Source organism: Pipistrellus kuhlii, unplaced genomic scaffold (genome assembly GCF_014108245.1).
Source record: "Pipistrellus kuhlii isolate mPipKuh1 unplaced genomic scaffold, mPipKuh1.p scaffold_m20_p_17, whole genome shotgun sequence".
In the NCBI taxonomy this organism is placed as follows: domain Eukaryota; kingdom Metazoa; phylum Chordata; class Mammalia; order Chiroptera; family Vespertilionidae; genus Pipistrellus; species Pipistrellus kuhlii.
Genome location: NW_023425482.1, coordinates 14,927,381 through 14,946,578, shown reverse-complemented (window position 1 = coordinate 14,946,578; position 19,198 = coordinate 14,927,381).

Below are 19,198 nucleotides of genomic sequence, written 5' to 3'. Positions count from 1 at the left end.
GCACACAGTGGCAACATCTATATGTGTTAACGCTAAGAAAATAGCTTCCCTGTGCCAACACTTAATCAGGCCTAGGAAGCACGGAACAATGGCTCTGAGCATTTGTTGGGCCTCGCTCTAGCGTTTCATAAGCCAATCTCTGCTTTGCAGTAATTTAACTCTTTTTTTTCCTATAAATCAATACAGTAAATCAGCAAATGTGCAGATAATAAAAAAATCAATGCACTCTGTCATATGCTCCAACCTTTCTTCAGATTATTCTCACTTTGGGGAGAGCTAGTGCACTAGGATATTAAATTCTTGAAGAAATAAAAAGACAAATCTAAGCAAAAAAGTCACATGGGATTTGGAGTCAATTCAGGAAGTGTATTTGTCTCAGAGCATCAGTAATGTCTTCTCTCATATTGAAGTTATTTTTTTTAATCATTCTGATTGGCGTTTCTCTTCGTAATCTATTTTCACATATTTATTCATTACATTTAAAATAATGTGACTTAAAATTCAAAGAAACTTACTTCTTAAACTGTCTTCCAGATGTAAATACTGGCAAGTACATACTTGTCTTTCTGTCCATTCTTTTTATTAGTTTGCATGATTTAATGTGTTATTTTTAGAGATGGTAAGTTAAAAACATAACAGTTCAGCCAAAACCGTTTTGGCTCAGTGGTAGAGCATCGGTCTGCGGACTGAAAGGTCCCAGGTTCGATTCTGGTCAAGAGCATGTACATTGGTTGCAGGAACATCCCCGGTAGGGGGTGTGCAAGAGGCAGCTGGTTGATGTTTCTCTCTCATCGACGTTCCTAGCTCTCTATCCCTCTCTCCTCCTCTCTATAAAAAATCAATAAAATATATTTAAAAAAACAAAACAAAACAAAACATAACAGTTCACTTTTATCTGTGCTATAACTTTGCATTTAAATCTGATAGTTTAATTGAAAAAGGACTTCTTTAGAACAGGGAAAACGAACACAATCATGTAGAAAATATTTCCTTGGAAGTAATAAAATATAGACATAAAATGTATTTCAGTAATAAATAAGTTTATTTTAGACTTACATGCACACTCATAATTGATATACCCTGAAGAAAAATATCCCATGTTCTTTTCTCATTTGTTTCTTCTTTTGTTTTCTAAACAAAAACCTAATGATAAAGTCCAGAGAAGCAGCATTTGTTTTTCACAGAGCTAGAGAATGCATTTCTACTTTCATAAATGCCAGACTGTGCCCAAACGGAAAAGTTCCGAATTCAGTGATGGAAAGGAGCCTGAAAGCACTGTAAAAAGGTTTTAAAAATATCATCCCAACCCATCCCACCCCCCCCCCACTCCACTCACCCCATCCCACCTCATCCCACCCACCCCACCCCATCTCATCCCACCCACCCCATCTCATCCCACCCCATCTCATCCCACCCACCCCATCTCATCCCACCCACCCCACCTCACCCCACCCCATCCCATCCCACCCCACCCCATCCCATCCCACTCACCCCATCCCACCCCACCCCATCCCACCCCATCCCATCCCATCCCACCCCATCCCACCCCATCTCATCCCATCCCACCCCATCCCATCCCATCTCATTCCATCCCACCTCATCCCACCCCACCCCATCTCATCCCACCCACCCCACCTCACCCCACCCCATCCCATCCCACCCTACCCCATCCCATCCCACTCACCCCATCCCATCCCATCCTATCCCACCCCACCCCATCCCACCCCACCCCATCCCACCCCATCCCATCCCATCTCATTCCATCCCACCTCATCCCACCCCATTCCTTCCCACCTCACCCCACCCCATCCCATCCCATCCCACCCCATCCCATCCCATCTCATTCCATCCCACCTCACCCCACCCCATTCCATCCCACCTCATCCCACCCCATTCCATCCCACCTCACCCCACCCCATTCCATCCCACCTCACCCCACCCCATTCCATCCCACCTCATCCCACCCCATTCCATCCCACCTCACCCCACCCCATTCCATCCCATCCCATCCTACCCCACCCATCCCACCACACCCACTCCACCCAGTCCATTCCACCCCACCCCATCCTGTCCCATCCTTAGTTAATATAATCATTTGGAGAGTCTTGACTCTACAAACTTTAGTATCTATTTGAACATTAGGGCATGTGAGAGGTAATAAGCCAACTTTTTAAAAAAGAAGACTGACACCCATATATGAGGCTTTCCTTATATATGTTGATTTTTTTGAAAGAGACATTTTGTGATTGTTGGTTAATATAAATAATCTTTTGTTTCTGTGCTGGAGACTTGGAAAAGGAGATTAGCGTCTTATGATGTCTGTTTATACTGTTGCTATTTCCAATGACTTCTTTGTTTGGCTGGGCTAAATATCTTAATTTACATATCTTTATTTCACCTAACAGTGTTTTAAGATCCGTTGTTATGGAAAACTCTGCTTGCTTTGCTGAATTCATGACTGTGAGGAGCAACATATTTATGATTAATGATGGGAAATATGCTTCCAAGATGTTTTTATTTGCATTTATAGATATAATTTGCTAAAGGATTTATGTGAACACTAGTCATAACTGTTCTGATCAGATGTTTGACTATAAAACATTTCTAAATGCCACACTACACAGGCTAATGATCTGCTCATCTGAAATAGTATTCTGAATCCTGTCAGTGATCTATAGTTCAGATTTTTTTTAGAGATGCTCTATATATTCTCCTGTTTTAGCATATACCTAGAAAAGAATAAATTCCCTGGACAATTAGGATAATTCAGAGAATGAAGCTCAGGATGGAGCCTGACAATAAGCAGGACTTAACGGGAGGCCCAGGGTAACTAGAGGTTAACGTCCAAAGCCCAGGTCAGAGTCTACATACAGCTAGGAAAAACAAGAGCACAGAATATTGTTAGTAAAAAGGGAAATAATGAGGAAGCCACTTAGAAGACGACAAAGTGTTCTATATAATTAGGGAGATCCATGAAAAATTGAAAGACATTCCATCTAGACAGACACAAATGAATTATGTAATTTTTATCGCTGGACCGTCTCAATTTATAGATAGGGTTGTACCCTTCAAGGGAATATTTGTAAATTCATTTTTCCTCACATAAAACTTCTGCCTCATCTTTTTCCAACGAATACCTATTTTTTTCTTTTGGCCACTCTTCAAGGGAGTTTGGCTGGTTCCATAAGTATATAAGTTTCCCTCTCTCTCTCTCTCTCTCTCTCTCTCTCTCTCTCTCTCTCTCTCTCTCTCTCTCTCTCTCTCTTTTTTATCCTAATCCTTGAGTTTATTATTTAGCTTTATTTCCTACATTATTTTTGGAACTAGGACGATTATGCATTAACAAATTGTGTCAAAGCAGAAATTGAGCCAGACAAAGCTAAACAGGGAAAGAAGAATATTTTTTCGGGCTCTTGCAATAGGTGAGAGAGGCTGAATTTACCTCCTCTGAAACAAAACAGGGAGGGATTTTACACATGGGGTGAGTGGAAAACTATTGAGAACATTGAGATGAGGTTGATCCATGGGATGTTTTGAGCACATCCCAATTACACCTGAGTTTGCAAATGTTTTTCTCTGTGATGAAGCCATTGTGTTTGCTAATTGCTGCCCTTCACATTTAGACTCCTGTTTTCCAGGGAGATGGGGGATGGTGGTGATGGGGTGGTATCTCCTTAGATGTGTGCTTTCAAAGAGATGGTTCCCAGGTCCTTGAGAAAACATTTCCTGGTTATAAAACCAGCAAGAGGCTGGGAGAAGATTAACGCCCATTTCAAATGGTCAGAGAGAGAATTTACAATGGCAAGTTTTCTAAAGTATACCCTGTAAGTATAAGAAAATCAGGCCTATCGTCATGAAAAAAATCTACCTCAAGTTTAGTGAAACTGGAAGGAGCGTTAAGGCCATCTTGGTTGAATGTTAATTTCTTTTTAAATATTGACACATATTCATAGTGTATTGGCTGCATCTTTTCTATTTGAATATAAATGATGCAACATACAACAAATATATGAGTGTAAATACTTCACACTAGCTTGAATCTTGTGTCTGTGTTCTGAACTCCATTTTCTATGTGTAGACCTCCGTTATCATTTATTGAGCCAAATTCACTGGAGTTTCTGCTTGTGCCAAACACGGAAACAGCTAAGACCTGGCCCCTGGCCTCTCTCCCCTGGCTAAAAGACTGCTCAGGCCTCTGCTGCCTAAAGGTAGCTGTAGTCTCAGAAGAAAGGGTGGGCTGGTGTGTCATCCAGCAGCCTCACTGGCAGCTGAGCCATGTACACACAGTCCGGGAGAATATACAAAACTTTCAAGTTTGTACATTCCGGTGTAGATAGAGGCCACAGCCCACGGCAGGGAAATCATGTAGCTCCTCCACGTAGTTCAGCTTATTCCTGGCTCCCCAGGTGTGGGGATTCTTTGGTCAAAACTCTAGAACTGCACTGTCCCATATGGTAGCTACTGGAGCCTGTGCACCACTGGAAATGTGACCAGTCCAAATTGAGGAGAGCTGGAAGTGTTAAATACACATTGAACTCTAGAAGCTCACTTGGATGTAAAAAGACATGTAAAATATCTCTGATAATATATATATATACACACACACACACACACACACACACACACACACATATATATATATATATATATATATTCAATATATAACTTCTCATTAAAATGATAGTGATTTGGACACATTGAGTTAAATATCAAGATGAATTTTACTTGTTCTATTATATATTACTTGTAACGACTATGAAATTTAAAATTACATGTGGTGTATTCTGTTTCTACTGGTCAGGGAGGCTCTACAGACTTTCCGTCTTTCCCCGGTACCTGGACTATCTCCCCCTTCATGTTGGTCCTTAGGGACCAAAGGCCCTCTCCTAGTTCTGCCTGCCTCTCTTGTTGTCATAGCAGCTGAAATGGCACCTTCTCCCTATGGCACCAGGTTACTTATCGTTGATAATGTATGCTGTATCATCATATTCCTCACACTAAGACACACTCCCTTTGAATTTACTCCCCCCTCCATGGAGTTCCTAATTAAATATATAGTAATGAGAAACAATCAATATCCATTTAATGTCCTATATTCTCATCAAATGGCTAGCTGAAAACCCATTGCCTTCATTTTATCCTCACATTCCTATCATTTCAGTTGAGGGAAGAGGAAGATGCAAATAAGACAAGGAAACAGAAGTTCAGAGAATTTGAGAAAACCCTAACATCCTTAATCCACCCCCCTCCCAACCTCCACCCATCATTAGCCCCTAATCAAGGGGCTGGAGCGAATTACTACCCTGTTTCCCCCAAAATAAGACAGTGTCTTATATTAATTTTAAAAAATATATATTTTATTGATTTTTTACAGAGAGGAGGAGAGAGGGATAGAGAGCTAGAGACGTCGATGAGAGAGAGAAACATCGACCAACTGCTTCTTGCACACCCCCTACCGGGGATGTGCCCGCAACCAATGTACATGCCCTTGACCGGTTTCGAACCGGGACCTTTCATCCCGCAGACCGACGCTCTACCACTGAGCCAAACCAGTTTCGGCATCTTATATTAATTTTTGCTCCCAAAGATGCGCTAGGTCTTATTTTCAGGGGATGTCTTATTTTTCCATGAAGAAGAATACAGTACACATTTATTGATAAATGAAAATAAAGGAAATTTATTACCTGTATACGGTACAGTAGTACGGTAGTTGTCAACACAAACCAGACAAACTGAATCCTACAGTATTAAGAATTAACAATCCAATTCCTGAATTTCCTGGTGAATTTCTTGTGACTCCATTTCTTTCAGAATCAGTGGACCAAATCTCTCATGTTTAGCCTAGGGGGCCCTTATTTTCAGGGGGATGCCTTATATTTCACTCAGAAGGAAACCTGTAAGTAGGTCTTATTTTCGGAGGATGTCTTATTTTCAGGGAAACACGGTGGGTGGAGTCTGAAACCGCTTCCCTAAAGATACTTATGTGAACGCAAGGATAAGTTGCGTAGAAGATTTTCTACTGTGTAAAAAAGCAAGGGAATGATGAGAAATATGTATTTTATTGATGTACAAAGCTTTTTTAATCTTCACAAAGACTCCTTTTCAATGTTGTGATTGTTCCTCTCTTGTAAAAATGATGTCCAAAGGCAGGATCCTATTCACAGAAACTTGTCAATAAGCACCCTTGATAAATGAGTGGAAAAAATCAGGGTATTCGCTGGAAAGAATTGCAACCCCATGCTGACTTCAAGCAAGTACAATTTAATGGAAACATCAATGACGAAATATTTCTCTGGTCAATGTGCAGACCTATAAATTATTAAATTCTCCAAGGCTGTGAAGGAATGGTAAAACTCAGTTTTCAAAGTGTTTTAGGTAAATGTGCTTTAAAAGAGTTGCCGCTTGAGGCATGCATAGAGCAGCTTACTTTGTTCCCTGGTACAAGGCTAATCGAGTAGCTTAGAGCATCATAAGGATGATTGTCTCCCCCGGGCAATGGAAAACACAACTTTATCTTTCATTCTGGCACACAAGCGGATTATACTGGCTGCTAATGCACAGGGTGAGCAAGCTCTTACATAAACACTGAGAACAAGGTTGTCTAGAGGCGGATTTTACAGTTAGTTGACATGCACCGTCTTCCAGCAGCTGACCCTGCAGCGCTGGGCATGGGGTTCTCCATGTGCTGCGCATCCTGTAGACATACTTGGGTTCATCCAGATGCTAAGGCGAGGAGCCTCGCCCAGAGAGACACCCAGTAAATAAGCTTCTTTCCTCCAGCTTCAAGGATGCCATTGAGACTGTATGGACTGCAACAGTTTGATGAAACGAAACATTTCAGTTCCACAGAAGGAACCAATACAATATTGCTCTGAATAATAACACATCACATATGTTACCTCAGAAGAAGCATTACACTATTTCTGTATTTCAGTCTTGGCACTATTAACATCTGGGCTGAATGATTCTCTTTCGGTGGGTGGGGCTGGGGGAGGTGCTGTCCTGTGTCTTGTAGGATGTTTAGGGGTGTTGGTGGTGTCCACCCCCCAGAAGCCAGTAGCCCCAGTGCCTGGGGCATGACAAGCAGAAATGTCTCTAGACATTCCTAATGTCCCCTGTGGAGGAAGGCAGAACTTCTTCATGAGCACCACTGATTTAAATGAATAATTCACAGACTTCACTTACATATGTATGCACTTATTGGTGCAAATCCTTCCTATATAATAAAAAGGAAATATGCAAATTGACCCTAACTGCAGAACAACCTGGACGACTGCTGGACCAGTCACTATGAGGCGCACTGACCACCTTTTGGTCCCTTTCCCTGGTGAGCAGGCTCTGATCACATGATGGCAAAGGGGTACAGGGGATGGGTGGCAGGGGATGTGGGTGGAGCCAGGCCAAGGCCCCCACTCCGCTGGTCCCCCCCCCACACAGACGGTGACCGTGGTAGGGGTGGGGCTGGTGAGTGGGCGGGAACAGCCAACCTCTCGGTCGGTCCCTTCTCCCAGCTGTTAGGCACTGATCACCAGATGGTGAATGAGGAACCGTGTGTGTGTGTGTGTGTGTGTGTGTGTGTGTGTGTGTGTGTGGAGTGTGTGTATGTGGTGGTGGTGGGGGTGGAGTGGGGGTGGTGGCAGGGTTGGCTGTGGGCAGCCGGGGAAGGCCCTGATTGCAGGCCAGGCCTAGGGACCATACTCTCACATATATTTAATTTAAAAATAATTACTGAATTAATAGGTTAAGAAATATGATGGTTGTATTTTGACCATTTAGAAGCGAGGCATATTATGAACGTAACAATATCATTAGAGCCCATTCAGAAATCACAGTGTACATAAAAAAAGAATCTTTAGAAGCAATACAACCTTAAAACAAATTTAGCTTTTCCTTCCTTCCTGCCTTTTTCTTTTTCTTTTTTTCTTTCTTTCCTTTTTTTTTTTTTTTTTTTGAGGCTAAAATCATTCAGTGAGCTCAAACCCTGACTGTTATTTTGACCATCAATTATCACTGAATATTTATAGATAGGCTCTTTTTCAGCAATCTCAGAAGGTTAAAGCAAATGTATATAATCGGTCTATTATTTGCCAGAAAATGAAGTGCCATTGAGGCTTGAAATCAAAGGGAAAGGATTCTAAAGATAACTTTAGCACTGGCTGGTGTTAAAATGTTGAAAGAGCTTTTCAAATATAAGATAAATGTATATATTTACTTACAAATCTAGTCAGATTTGGCCTTAAAAACACAGCCCTCTGTGTATGAATGTGATTTTGCTGATGCACCACCACAGGAGTATATTATAGGAATTATATTTTGTAGGAGTGATGGATTTGTCTGGAGTCAGACTTACACAACCTGGTGCACTTAGAAGCAATTCTAAGCTTTAAGAGATGCTTCCTCTGGTCACAAATTTTCCTCTTTACCTAATCAATACTTACAGTTCAGATAGAAACTGAGTGGCTTCCTCAGGGACACCTTCTTTGACCCCAAGGCTAGGTCGGTCCCCTAAGTGGACAGGGTAGAAATGCTTTATGCTTTGCCTTTGCTCTGCTGATTACAGCCTGCAGTTAAAGATTTATGTTTGACATGGCCTGTCTGTCTCACATGATTGTAAGCTCCGAATGTGCCTTGTTCACCATTGAAAACACATTTCTGATTACAGTGGCTGAAACATAGGTTTCCAAGATACATATTGAATGAATGCATGAAGCAAATGTATGTGCTCCTGTTCGTGTGTGTGTGTGTGTGTGTGTGTGTGTGTGTGTGTGTTCCATCCAGAGCAGCCTACAAGAAAAGGCTGGGGATGCTACAGGAAGAATAAAGAGTCATGTTGTCTCTCATGAGCAGAGAACTCAAAAAGAATGCTGTAGTGTGTTGGAGCTTGCTCTGAACCACCCTGCAGGACTTGGAGAGCCGAGGTGTGTCCAAATGAGGTGTGAGCTTTGAAATCATATTCAGACTTCAAAAAACATGCTGCTACTACTGGCCGGGTGTGTCTGTTGGCTATATTGATTGGAGTGGGCATGGGCACAGATACTGGGATCACATCTACTCCTGTCAGCAGGAGTTGAATTTTCCTAAAGAGGAATGAAGGTATAGACTGGGGGGCTTTCAAAACATCAGTCCAGGGGAAGCAGAGCATGTAGTAACACGGAGATAGGTGGTTTGAATTAACAATGGGGTCATTTCTGGGGACACAGCGGGAAGAACTTGGTTATATTTTCTCTTCCTAAAAACAGTTCTGTTTCATTTGCAATCTTGTAATTTCTTCTAGACTTCCCTAAACCAGATTTTCAACCGGGTGTGCTACAGCACGCTGGTGTGCTGCAAGAATTTTAAAAAACATCCAATAATACCTGACTATTAAGTCAGGGGCATTGAACTCTTTTCCCTTAGATAGTCAGATTAAAAAATGACAACAGCCAACACAGTATCCTCTGGTGTGAATGAATCCAAAGTATACCCATTTTTGTCAGATTGGCAAAAAGTATATTTCTTGTCGTGCTGCAGAATTTTTGGTAATTAGTTTATGTGTGCCATGAGATGAAAAAGATTAAAAATTGCTGCTCTAATCCATCAATGAAGTCTGTTCCTCAGGCTCAGTTTCCCCCCAGTGATCAATTGGGGAACGAAGGACGAGGTTGTGCAGGGAGGACGCTGTGCTCATCTAGGAAGGTCTGTGGTTCTGGAGCTCCAGGCTGGCGGGCGTCGCGTCCTCAGAGGACAAAGGCAGCACTGAATACAGGTGGTCTCAGGGCTGCTGATGGGATGATGATGGAGGATGGTCGGGGGTTAGGGGGGAGGCTGGAGGGGAAGGAGGTAGCATAGGAATTGCAGGGATGACGAGGGATGAGAGAAGTCTATTGGAATTATATAAAGTGAGCATAGAAGCTGCACTGAAGTCACATCAGGCTGTGCTCTTGATAATGAGTTTGAACGTTATTCTGCAACCAAGGGGGATCACCTGTAGTTTCTGAGACACCAAAATTTCCCATCTACCTAAATTCCAGAAAGATATCTCAGGTCATTGTGGAGAGAGGGAAGGACCTGTGCTGAAGTCATTAAAACGTAAGAGCAAGAAGCAGTAGTTTCTACAAAGGAGAGGTTCTGATTTCTTTTTATTCTGTTTTTGTACTGTAAGTTGATTTTCTACTTATAGAAATGAAAAATATTTATTAGAATTATGGGAAAATTAACAACTTAGAAGACACACCAGGTTCAGGGAGGGGTATCTCATAGGTATCAAAGGCTTCCTTTGTGACATTAGAAAACAGAAAAAATAGAAAACAATTTGAGTAGGCTTAGAACTGCTGAAAAAGAAATAGCCATGCGTTTCATCTGTCAGTCTGTTTTCTCCTTCTGCAAACAGCATAGCTGAGTCAACTGGAATTCTGAAAAGAGATATATTTGTATGGTTAACGAATGGGCCTTTATTATGTCACTAGAGGATGTGTGCGTGTGTACTTAAAATACACATGCATATACACAACACACATGTATGCATACATATAATACACATTTCATCTGTTATTTCCACCAAATTATCTTCTCACCAGAGTTTTTAAAAATCTAAAGACTGTAGCAATGTAAATTTTATTATCTGACAGGACTTCCTTTCCCAATAATTGCTGTGCAAGAATTAAGTGCTAAATCAGCAAATTTGTAGAGTATTCAGTCGATCTGCTATTATGCAAGATTATGCAATTTCTGTTCAGTGGTTCCCAGAGGCTTACAAAACAGGTTAGCTTTGTCCTAAATGCGGATTAATTTCTTTACTGTTTCCCAGCCTCGGTTAACCTCTTTAGTGTGAAACATGATTAATTCACCTAATATTTTTATTTGATTTAAATATCAAGAAAATGAACTCTCAGAGAATGCTAATTCCTTTGATATATTTCAGGAAGTATAGCAATGGAAGTTTTGGTATTAATTTGTGTTGTAGTTTTTTTTAACCTCCATATACATTTTGATATGTATCTGCATATCTGTGTAATCTCTGATGACATTAAGGAAAGATTATTTCATGTTGCTATAGAAGAACTTCTATGAATAAAAGATATCTGTTCAAGGAAATAAGGGAATGACTAAAAATCTGGCAGGGCCTTTTGTGCAGAGTGCCCTGCTAAGTACTATATGTACTTGGCCTGTGCTTCCTCAGTATATAATTCTTAAAAATATGAGAATATAGCAACATCAGCAAGCTCGGAAGCATTGCTATTAACCTGTGTGGTCAGGATGGCTGGAGGCACGTGGAGACGGTTGGAGCAGTTAATCAGCTAATGGCATTTCTATAGGGAGGAAGTGTCTAGGCATGATGTATGAGTCCCACAGCCCAAAAAGACAGCATCTGGATCCCTCCACTCCAGAACTAAAGTCCTTCCTCCAGTTGTTCTCCTGCCTGTGTGGACCATTTCTCTTCATGGGCCACTTTACCCTCGGCCTCCATTAGTTTTTAAATACTAGAGGCCTGGTGCATGTGATTCCTGCACTTGGCGGGGGGAGGGGGGGGAAGTCCCTCGGCCAGGCCTGCACCCTCTCACAGGCTGGGAGCCCTCAGGGGATGTCCGACTGCTGTCTTAGGCCTGCTTCCCGTGGCTGCCCTTGGGCCTTGCAGCCCTGGCTTTGTTTGGAAGGACGTCCGGAAGGTCATTGGGCTGTTTGGTCTAATTAGCATATTATGCTTTTATTATTATAGATGCTCTTTACAAACTTACCAAATTTAACTACAGGGTGAAGGATGCTTTGAATTCACAAAAGAAACAGGTTTCATTTTAAATCTGTTACTTATACTGAAGTTAGACTAGTTTTTAAATCTTTGCAATGGGTTTTTCATTTCCTATATAATTTTTGTAGTTGTATTTCAATATAAGAAACTATAATAAGCTGTAAATAGCACCTCCAGATCTCACCACCCAGAATGAACCCTGGAATCACCCCTTGAGGTGATCTCACCTTTCACTTTTTCCAACAGGGTGTAGGATATTTTATATTTAGTTCTTGCCTTTCTGGAATGGAAAAAGGGTGTTTCATTATTATTTAATTTGTACCAATATAAGTGATGTTATATAGTCTTATTTATTGGTCAGGGCCAGAAATACTGCATTTAATTTATGTTTCAATATTTTTTTTTAATTGCTTATTGGATAGAGCTATGTATTTCATGCACTTCTCAGGATACGGGATAATTTAAATCTTGTAAATATATGTAATAATTAAACTTTAACAGCATATACTTTATAATAATTGGAGAAGTCTGAGAAAACATGACTAGTACCAGTCATATGTATTATTCATCAAAACATGTTTTAGATTTCTCATCAAGCAGGAGATTGAAGTAACAGACTGTCCGTCTGTTATAAAACTAGACCAACGGTTCTCTAAGTGGGGTCCTCAGACCAGCTGTATCAGCATCATCTGGCAACTTGTTTGAAATGAAAATGTGAGGCCCCACTAAAACCTACCAGTCATAGTGTTGGTGTGAGGGCCCCCAATCTGTGCTTCAGCAGGTGCTCATGATGAGCCATGTTGCCGCTTGAGACAAAGTGGACTGGATCAGCAATGAAGAAGCTCGCATGAGCTGCCGCTTGGTTACTCTCCTCACCCCCGCAGCACGTCACTGTGCTCATTTTCCGATAAAAACTCTCACCGCCCCCGCAAGTTCCTTTTATTTGTCTTCATTCTTTAATCTTTCCCAGATAATAGCTTTGCTAATGTATTGCTACATGTGGAGAATCTATTAACTTTTAAGATAAAAGTTCATTTGCTACATTTTCCCCATATGTTCAAACTCATAAAGTGCTCGCTCGATTGCTCTGTATAAACAAGAAGCATGTCAGTCACTTTGGCATAACTTTAACAATACCTGGTGGTGCACGAGCACAGTTCGGAACATGTGCTATTAAGATCTACACTCATCCCCACTGGAGGTCATTGCAAAAGCCACAGCATTTGCCAGAATTTCAGATTTTAAAAATCTCAAAGGAGAACATATTTACTCCTCAAGGCAGAAAGTGGAATATGGGTATTATGATTACTACCACTGTTAGTATTAAAACTCTGTATCTAAATCTTTGTGTGCATTTTCTTCAATCCTTATAAGAACTCTTGTTATTTTCATTCTACATATAAGTCTGCTGAAATATACACATAAAAATGAATTAGGTAGACATTCAAAATGTAAAATTTGTATAATTGGGACTATTCAATTAAAATCCTGTTCATCAGAACAGATTTTAAATAAACTTTTGATTAGTCTAAAGGATCTTAGGGAAATAAAATCTTACTAAACAATTTTCATGTTTATTACATATGAACTCTCATGTAATCTATGGTTTTTCATTTTAAAAAAGTTTTAAAATTCTGATTTTTAAAATGTGACTAATTCTTTAGTAAGATTATTGGTGTCCTAAGGAACTGTGACTATGGTGCTAGGAATTCGTGCGTATTCTCAACTGGGGATTTTCTGGAGAATTCATAAAAGTTTTTTTATAGTGCATTTCAGTCGAATCATATGTAAATGTTGAGGATTTATAAATTCATGCCTTCAAAGACTGGCACAGTTTGAAAGGACAACAAAGAATAAGAAAATGGAACCATCCTTCCATAAATAAATTCTGTCCGGTGATATTAAAGCTAATCAAAATTTAGGAATGATAGAGCATTTAATAAACATATTTATTAAATGTTAGTTTATGAGCTACACTTTTAGAATTAAACTTATAAAGAATTCTGTTTATTTTTGTTGAGTCTATTTAAAAGACAATACAAACAAAATTGGAATCATAGATTTTTTTCATTTGCAAAAAAAGTAACAAAATGGGATTTAAAAAAATATGTTTTATTGTTTTTTACAGAGAGGAAGGGAGAGAGAGAGTTAGAAACATCGATGAGAGAGAGTCATCGATCAGCTGCCTCTTGCACACCCCCCACTGGGGATGTGTCCGCAACCAAGGTACATGCCCTTGACCGGAATTGAACCCGGGACCCTTCAGTCCGCAGGCTGACACTCTATCCACTGAGCCAAACCAGTTTCGGCCAAAATGGGATTTTTATAAGAAGACATATTTACCCAAACCAAATTAATAGTAGAAAATGGTATTTATATCAAATACAGTGCTTTTTTAAAATAAAAATTGAGATATTTTAAATACAGATAAACTAAGAAATTTAGGTTTCTGTGGACAGTTATTGAACAGAGGAAACCTGATCTATGAATTATCCTTTATGGAAAATTTAATTAACTTTTGCACTTTAGTATCATTCTAATGACAAAAAAACAGGGATTAGACATAATGATATTAAAGGCAAAATGGATATAACCCGATGGTCCTGGACTGATGACACCTTGCTTTCTTTTCTTGGAGGAAAGATATGCTAAATTTTATTTTCAAAAATTATATTCTTGATTGGAAATGTAATGTGGGATAAGTTGTGTGTGATGTTATTGGTAGTCAAATTTATAATTTTTTTGCCTGCCCAGAATTTCCCCTCATCCTGGTTTGAGTGCATTTCCCAGTGGGATGACTGATGAGAAGCAGAGGGCTTCCTATCTATATGGAAGCCAGAGGGGCCACACCTTCCTTCTTGACTCCCTGACAACCAGCATGTGGGGTTGCATCTGAGATTTGGCTGTTTACTTGCTCTCTGCTCAGGCCAGGAGCTAATAAGTCAAAGAAGGAGACAGCTGGGTCCTAGCTCTTGACTTCTGCACAATTTCTAACCCATCTTTGAAAGTCACATGAATTAGCCTTATCTTTCCACTGTTTTTCCTTCTTGCTTGTGGTGACCAATTTCAGGGTATTTTTTTGCTTGCAACCAAGATATCTTATTTTGAAAAAATTTTGGCATATATTTCGTAAGGGTTTATTACAGTTTTAGTAATGTGCAGATGTTGCAGTTTTATTTATTAAGGAAAATCATAGTTTAAACCTTCAAAATTTTTCAACCTCAAGGAGGAGGTGAATCGGTATGGAAAGTGCTAACGTGCACTGGAAACAAAAATGTTACATAGGATATTGAGGCAAATAAGGAAAGTACCAAGTAGTTTTTAACAGCCCTACTTTCATTGAGAAAATTTGCTAAATGATTGTGTGTGTGTGTGTGTGTGTGTGTGTATGTGTGTGTGTATGAATGTTTGGGATTTAAAAACCTATGCATGACTTTCTCAAAGCTATCCAATCCCAAAACTTATCCTATATAATAAAAGCCTAATATGCTAAGTGTCCCGGTGTCTGCTTGGCCATTCAACCAATCAAAGAATAACATGCTACTGATATGCCAAGGCTGCTCAGCTGCTTACTATGATGTGCATCGACAACCAGGCAGCAGACGCTCCAACCGGTAGTTTAGCTTGCTGCTGGGGTCCAGCTGATCGGGACTGAGCAAGATGAGCTGGGCATGCCCTGGAGTCCTCCTGCTGTGCCTCCCCGGCTGGCCAATCTCCCGTGCCCCTCCCTGGCCTTGATCCTACACTGGTGGGTCCCTTGGCCTGGTCTGGCCCCTCTCACAATCTGAGCTGAGGGACCCCTCTAGTTTTAATGCGAATTGCTATCTGCAGCGAACAAACATAATTTGAAAGGAAGGTTTAAGATTAAGATCCAATGACTGGCTTCTCCAATAAAAATAACATTTATCTGTCTTTTTCCCTGCCTTCTCATATTTGAAAGCAGGTTTTCATTTTAAATACTAACAATTCAAGTTTTATGAAGCAGCTAAAATATCAGAAAGTACAGTTTCCAAATGTGCAAGGGTGGGTCTATATGACCCGCCTGCTAGCATAACCTTTTATTGGATATAAAGAAATAGATATATTTAAGGCATTTTGTTCCCTTCCTAGAGGCCCAGTGCATGGATTGGTGCATGAGTGGGGTCCTTCTGGGTGGGGAGCGGGCTGAAACCCACAGTCTAATGCCACCTGCAGCTCCTGCCAGCTGCTCCTGCTCAAGCTGGCCCCACTGCGCCTGCTGTGGGCTCGCGCCCAACCAGTCCCTATCAGGAGAGGCTTGCGTGAGCCCTGTGTCTGATGCCCTCCTGAGAGGAGTGGCTGGGGGGATTGTGCTGAAACCAGCTCTCCAACATTCTCTGAGGGGATCCTGGATTGCTAGAGGGTGCAAGGCCAGCCAGAGGGACCCCACTGTTGCACACTTGGGGCTGGAGAGGGACTGCAGGAGGGCTCCAGGGTGTATCTGGCCCATCTTGCCCAGTCCTTATTGGCCAGACCCCAGCAGCAAGCTAACCCACCGGTCGAAGTGTCTGCCTCCTGGTGATCAGTGCACGTCATAGTGAGAGATTGAGCATCCTTAGCATATCATTAGCATATTATGCTTTGATTGGTTGAACAGTCAACTGGACGACTGGACACTTAGCATATTAGGCTTTTATTATATAGGATATACTCTAAACTCAACACAGGTTCTATGTGAAGATAAAAGGAAACACTTCTTTGTTTCTGTATACTTTCATTTAAAATAGATAAAGTTGTAAATAACTTTGAGTGTAGGCTCAATAGTGAGACTTGGTTACATGTTTACAAATGTGTAGATTCCTAACATAAACTATTTCAAAGAAACAACTATTTCATTTCTCTAAGGAAGCTGAGTAGGGGAATGATGTAGGAACTTTAAAAAAATATAACATTTAGTCTATAACTACATCTGGGTACATATTATTTTCTTCCACAGCATAGCATTTCTTATTTCTTATTAAGTATAAGAAAATAATTTTGTCTGCAAAAATGTTATCCAGGAATAGATAATAGTATACAAAAGTATAAAGGTATTTTTAAAAGATTATTTTTTTTAATGCAAAAACTTTGCTGAATTAGAGGTTGCTAAAACCCAAATTAAAGTCCATTAGCCAATGTCAGTTACCTGGATTACTATCTGGTTTAAAACTTATTTTCTTATATCGCCATGTAGAGACTGAATCACTATGAAAGGGCCAATGGGTATTGGAACAGGAGATGGCTTGCTTTAGACAATATACTTGCACCGATTAGGGCAGCATTGGTGTAAGGAGGAGTGGTGATTAGGTAGGTATTAGAACATCCTGAAATATTAGGTACCGGAGCATCAAAGGGGATTTTGTGATGTCCAAAATACACAATCTCTCAGTCTTTGGTATAGATGATGGGTGAGTATGTATCACCTAATAACAGCACATTTTCATGTGGGTAATACCTGGAGTTCTCTACTTTTGTCACTCAGCTTTCCAGGGTTAAGTCATATTCAAAATTCATGCTGGACTTCTAGTTGAAAATGTTGCATTGACCTCCCTGTTTGTTTTTTTCTTTCTTAAACTCTTCTGCATAAATAGAAATGAGATTTTAAAAATAATTAGCACATGTGGAAAACAAAGAGTTCTGAGTCCAGTATTGATTAAAGCTTTACTGAGCATCAGAAGGCAATTAAGGAATAGTAACTAATTTAGAAAGTAGAGTAATTCTGAACCCACATAAAGTTCAGTGTTTTGGGATTCCAGTACCCCTGAAGGTGTGGATCACGCACTGAGCCAAAAAGACAGAGACAAAAGGCTGACATTCTGTTATCAGAACACTTGTGCCAAAGGAAATCTTCCTCCACTGTCACATACAGGGGAGCGTCCCTCTTCCAGGAGATAGCAGTTTTACTTCTTGAGCGAGCTTAAGGCAGTTCCTGCTTTCACTTTTCATTCTGATTCCCTTCCTGTCCAGGACGTCATATCTTTGTGAAGCAGGATTTTCAGTGATTTCTGAGATACATAGAAACTACTGCATGGAAATCAGCGTGGAAAAGGAAATGAGGGCATTAGTGTCTAATCTGATTTTTTAAATTTGGGAAGCTGTATGTTGCCCAAGAAGCACACACTTCTTTTTATTAAAACTATTATTATCTTAACAATTGATATAGAGTATTTATTCAATTGGCTATTAAGTTGTTAAGGATATAAATACATAGTACATTATTTGGTTCCAACTCCTTAAAGGAGGATTACTTGGTATTTCTTTTGCCTAGGAGCACTGTGAAAATAATCACAGAAACCCCAATGGTGCCCTGAACTAAGGAAGTTTGGGACCTTTTGGTCCAAGCCAGCTAAAGCAGTGTCATTCTTTTGGGTAAGATCCTACTTTCCCCAGCCTGCCTTGGAGTTCAGAGATGCCATAGGATTCAGTGTTGCGATAGGGTTCAATGAGATGCAGGGGAAATTGCAACTGGGTTACTTTTTAGGAAGTTATTTCTATTCCTTAATGAGAGCAAGTCCACAAGAGATGAAAGGATTTCGAGACCCTGGCCAGCCTCTGTGCCTGCTTGCCTGCGGCTCAGTCAGCCATCATGCCATGTGATTTGACAACTGTAAGAATAAAAAGCAAAATATTGAGGATAGCAGGAAGGACAGCCAGAATTCTTGTTAGGTAAGAGCAGAACCTCTCCAGGTTAGAACACTGTTGTTCACTTCACTATTTCTCCTGTCAGAAATTCCTGACTGAAGTCACGAAAATGTAAACACAGATGAGTTTTGTTTTAAGCAAAACTATGAAGCAGAGACTTTATATGTGCAATTAGAGAGACATTGAAAGATGGTGAGGATGCATGAAATTATTATCCATCAGCGCCAAAAGCAAATAAATATTGTACAAACGTATGTCACTTTTTAAATATGGAGGTAAAGGCCAGGGGATTGTTAAAGGGGTCATCATTGAGAATTAGGACAGGGAAGGTACGGGTTTAAAATATTATTGACTAATGTTTATTTGATGCTTATCATATTTTAGACATTTGCGCACTATTAATATACTAGAGTCCTGGTTCACGAAATCCATGCACAGGTAGGGTCCCTAGGCTGGCCAGTGAACAGGCTGATCAGAGCCTTCTGGTTGCTGGCTGGGGGCCTCTCTTCCCTGGCTGCTGGCTGCCTGCTGCTGGCCAGGCCTCCATTTGTTCTGTGCCACCCCCTGGTGGTCAGTGCATGTCATAGTGAATAATAGAACTTCTGATCTCCTGGTCAAACTCCCACAAGGACACTTTGCATATTAGCCTTTTATATATATAGAAATCTGTTCACAAAGTATACTTGGGGTAAGGAGTTTTTACTATCTCCATTTTATAGATGGAGAAAGGGGAGCAGAAATATATCAGATGACTTGACCTGGGTCACACAGTTTATAATTAGAGGAGCTGCTTGAAGTAAGAGACTGCTGTTGCTCATTGTAAACTTTTTAGTG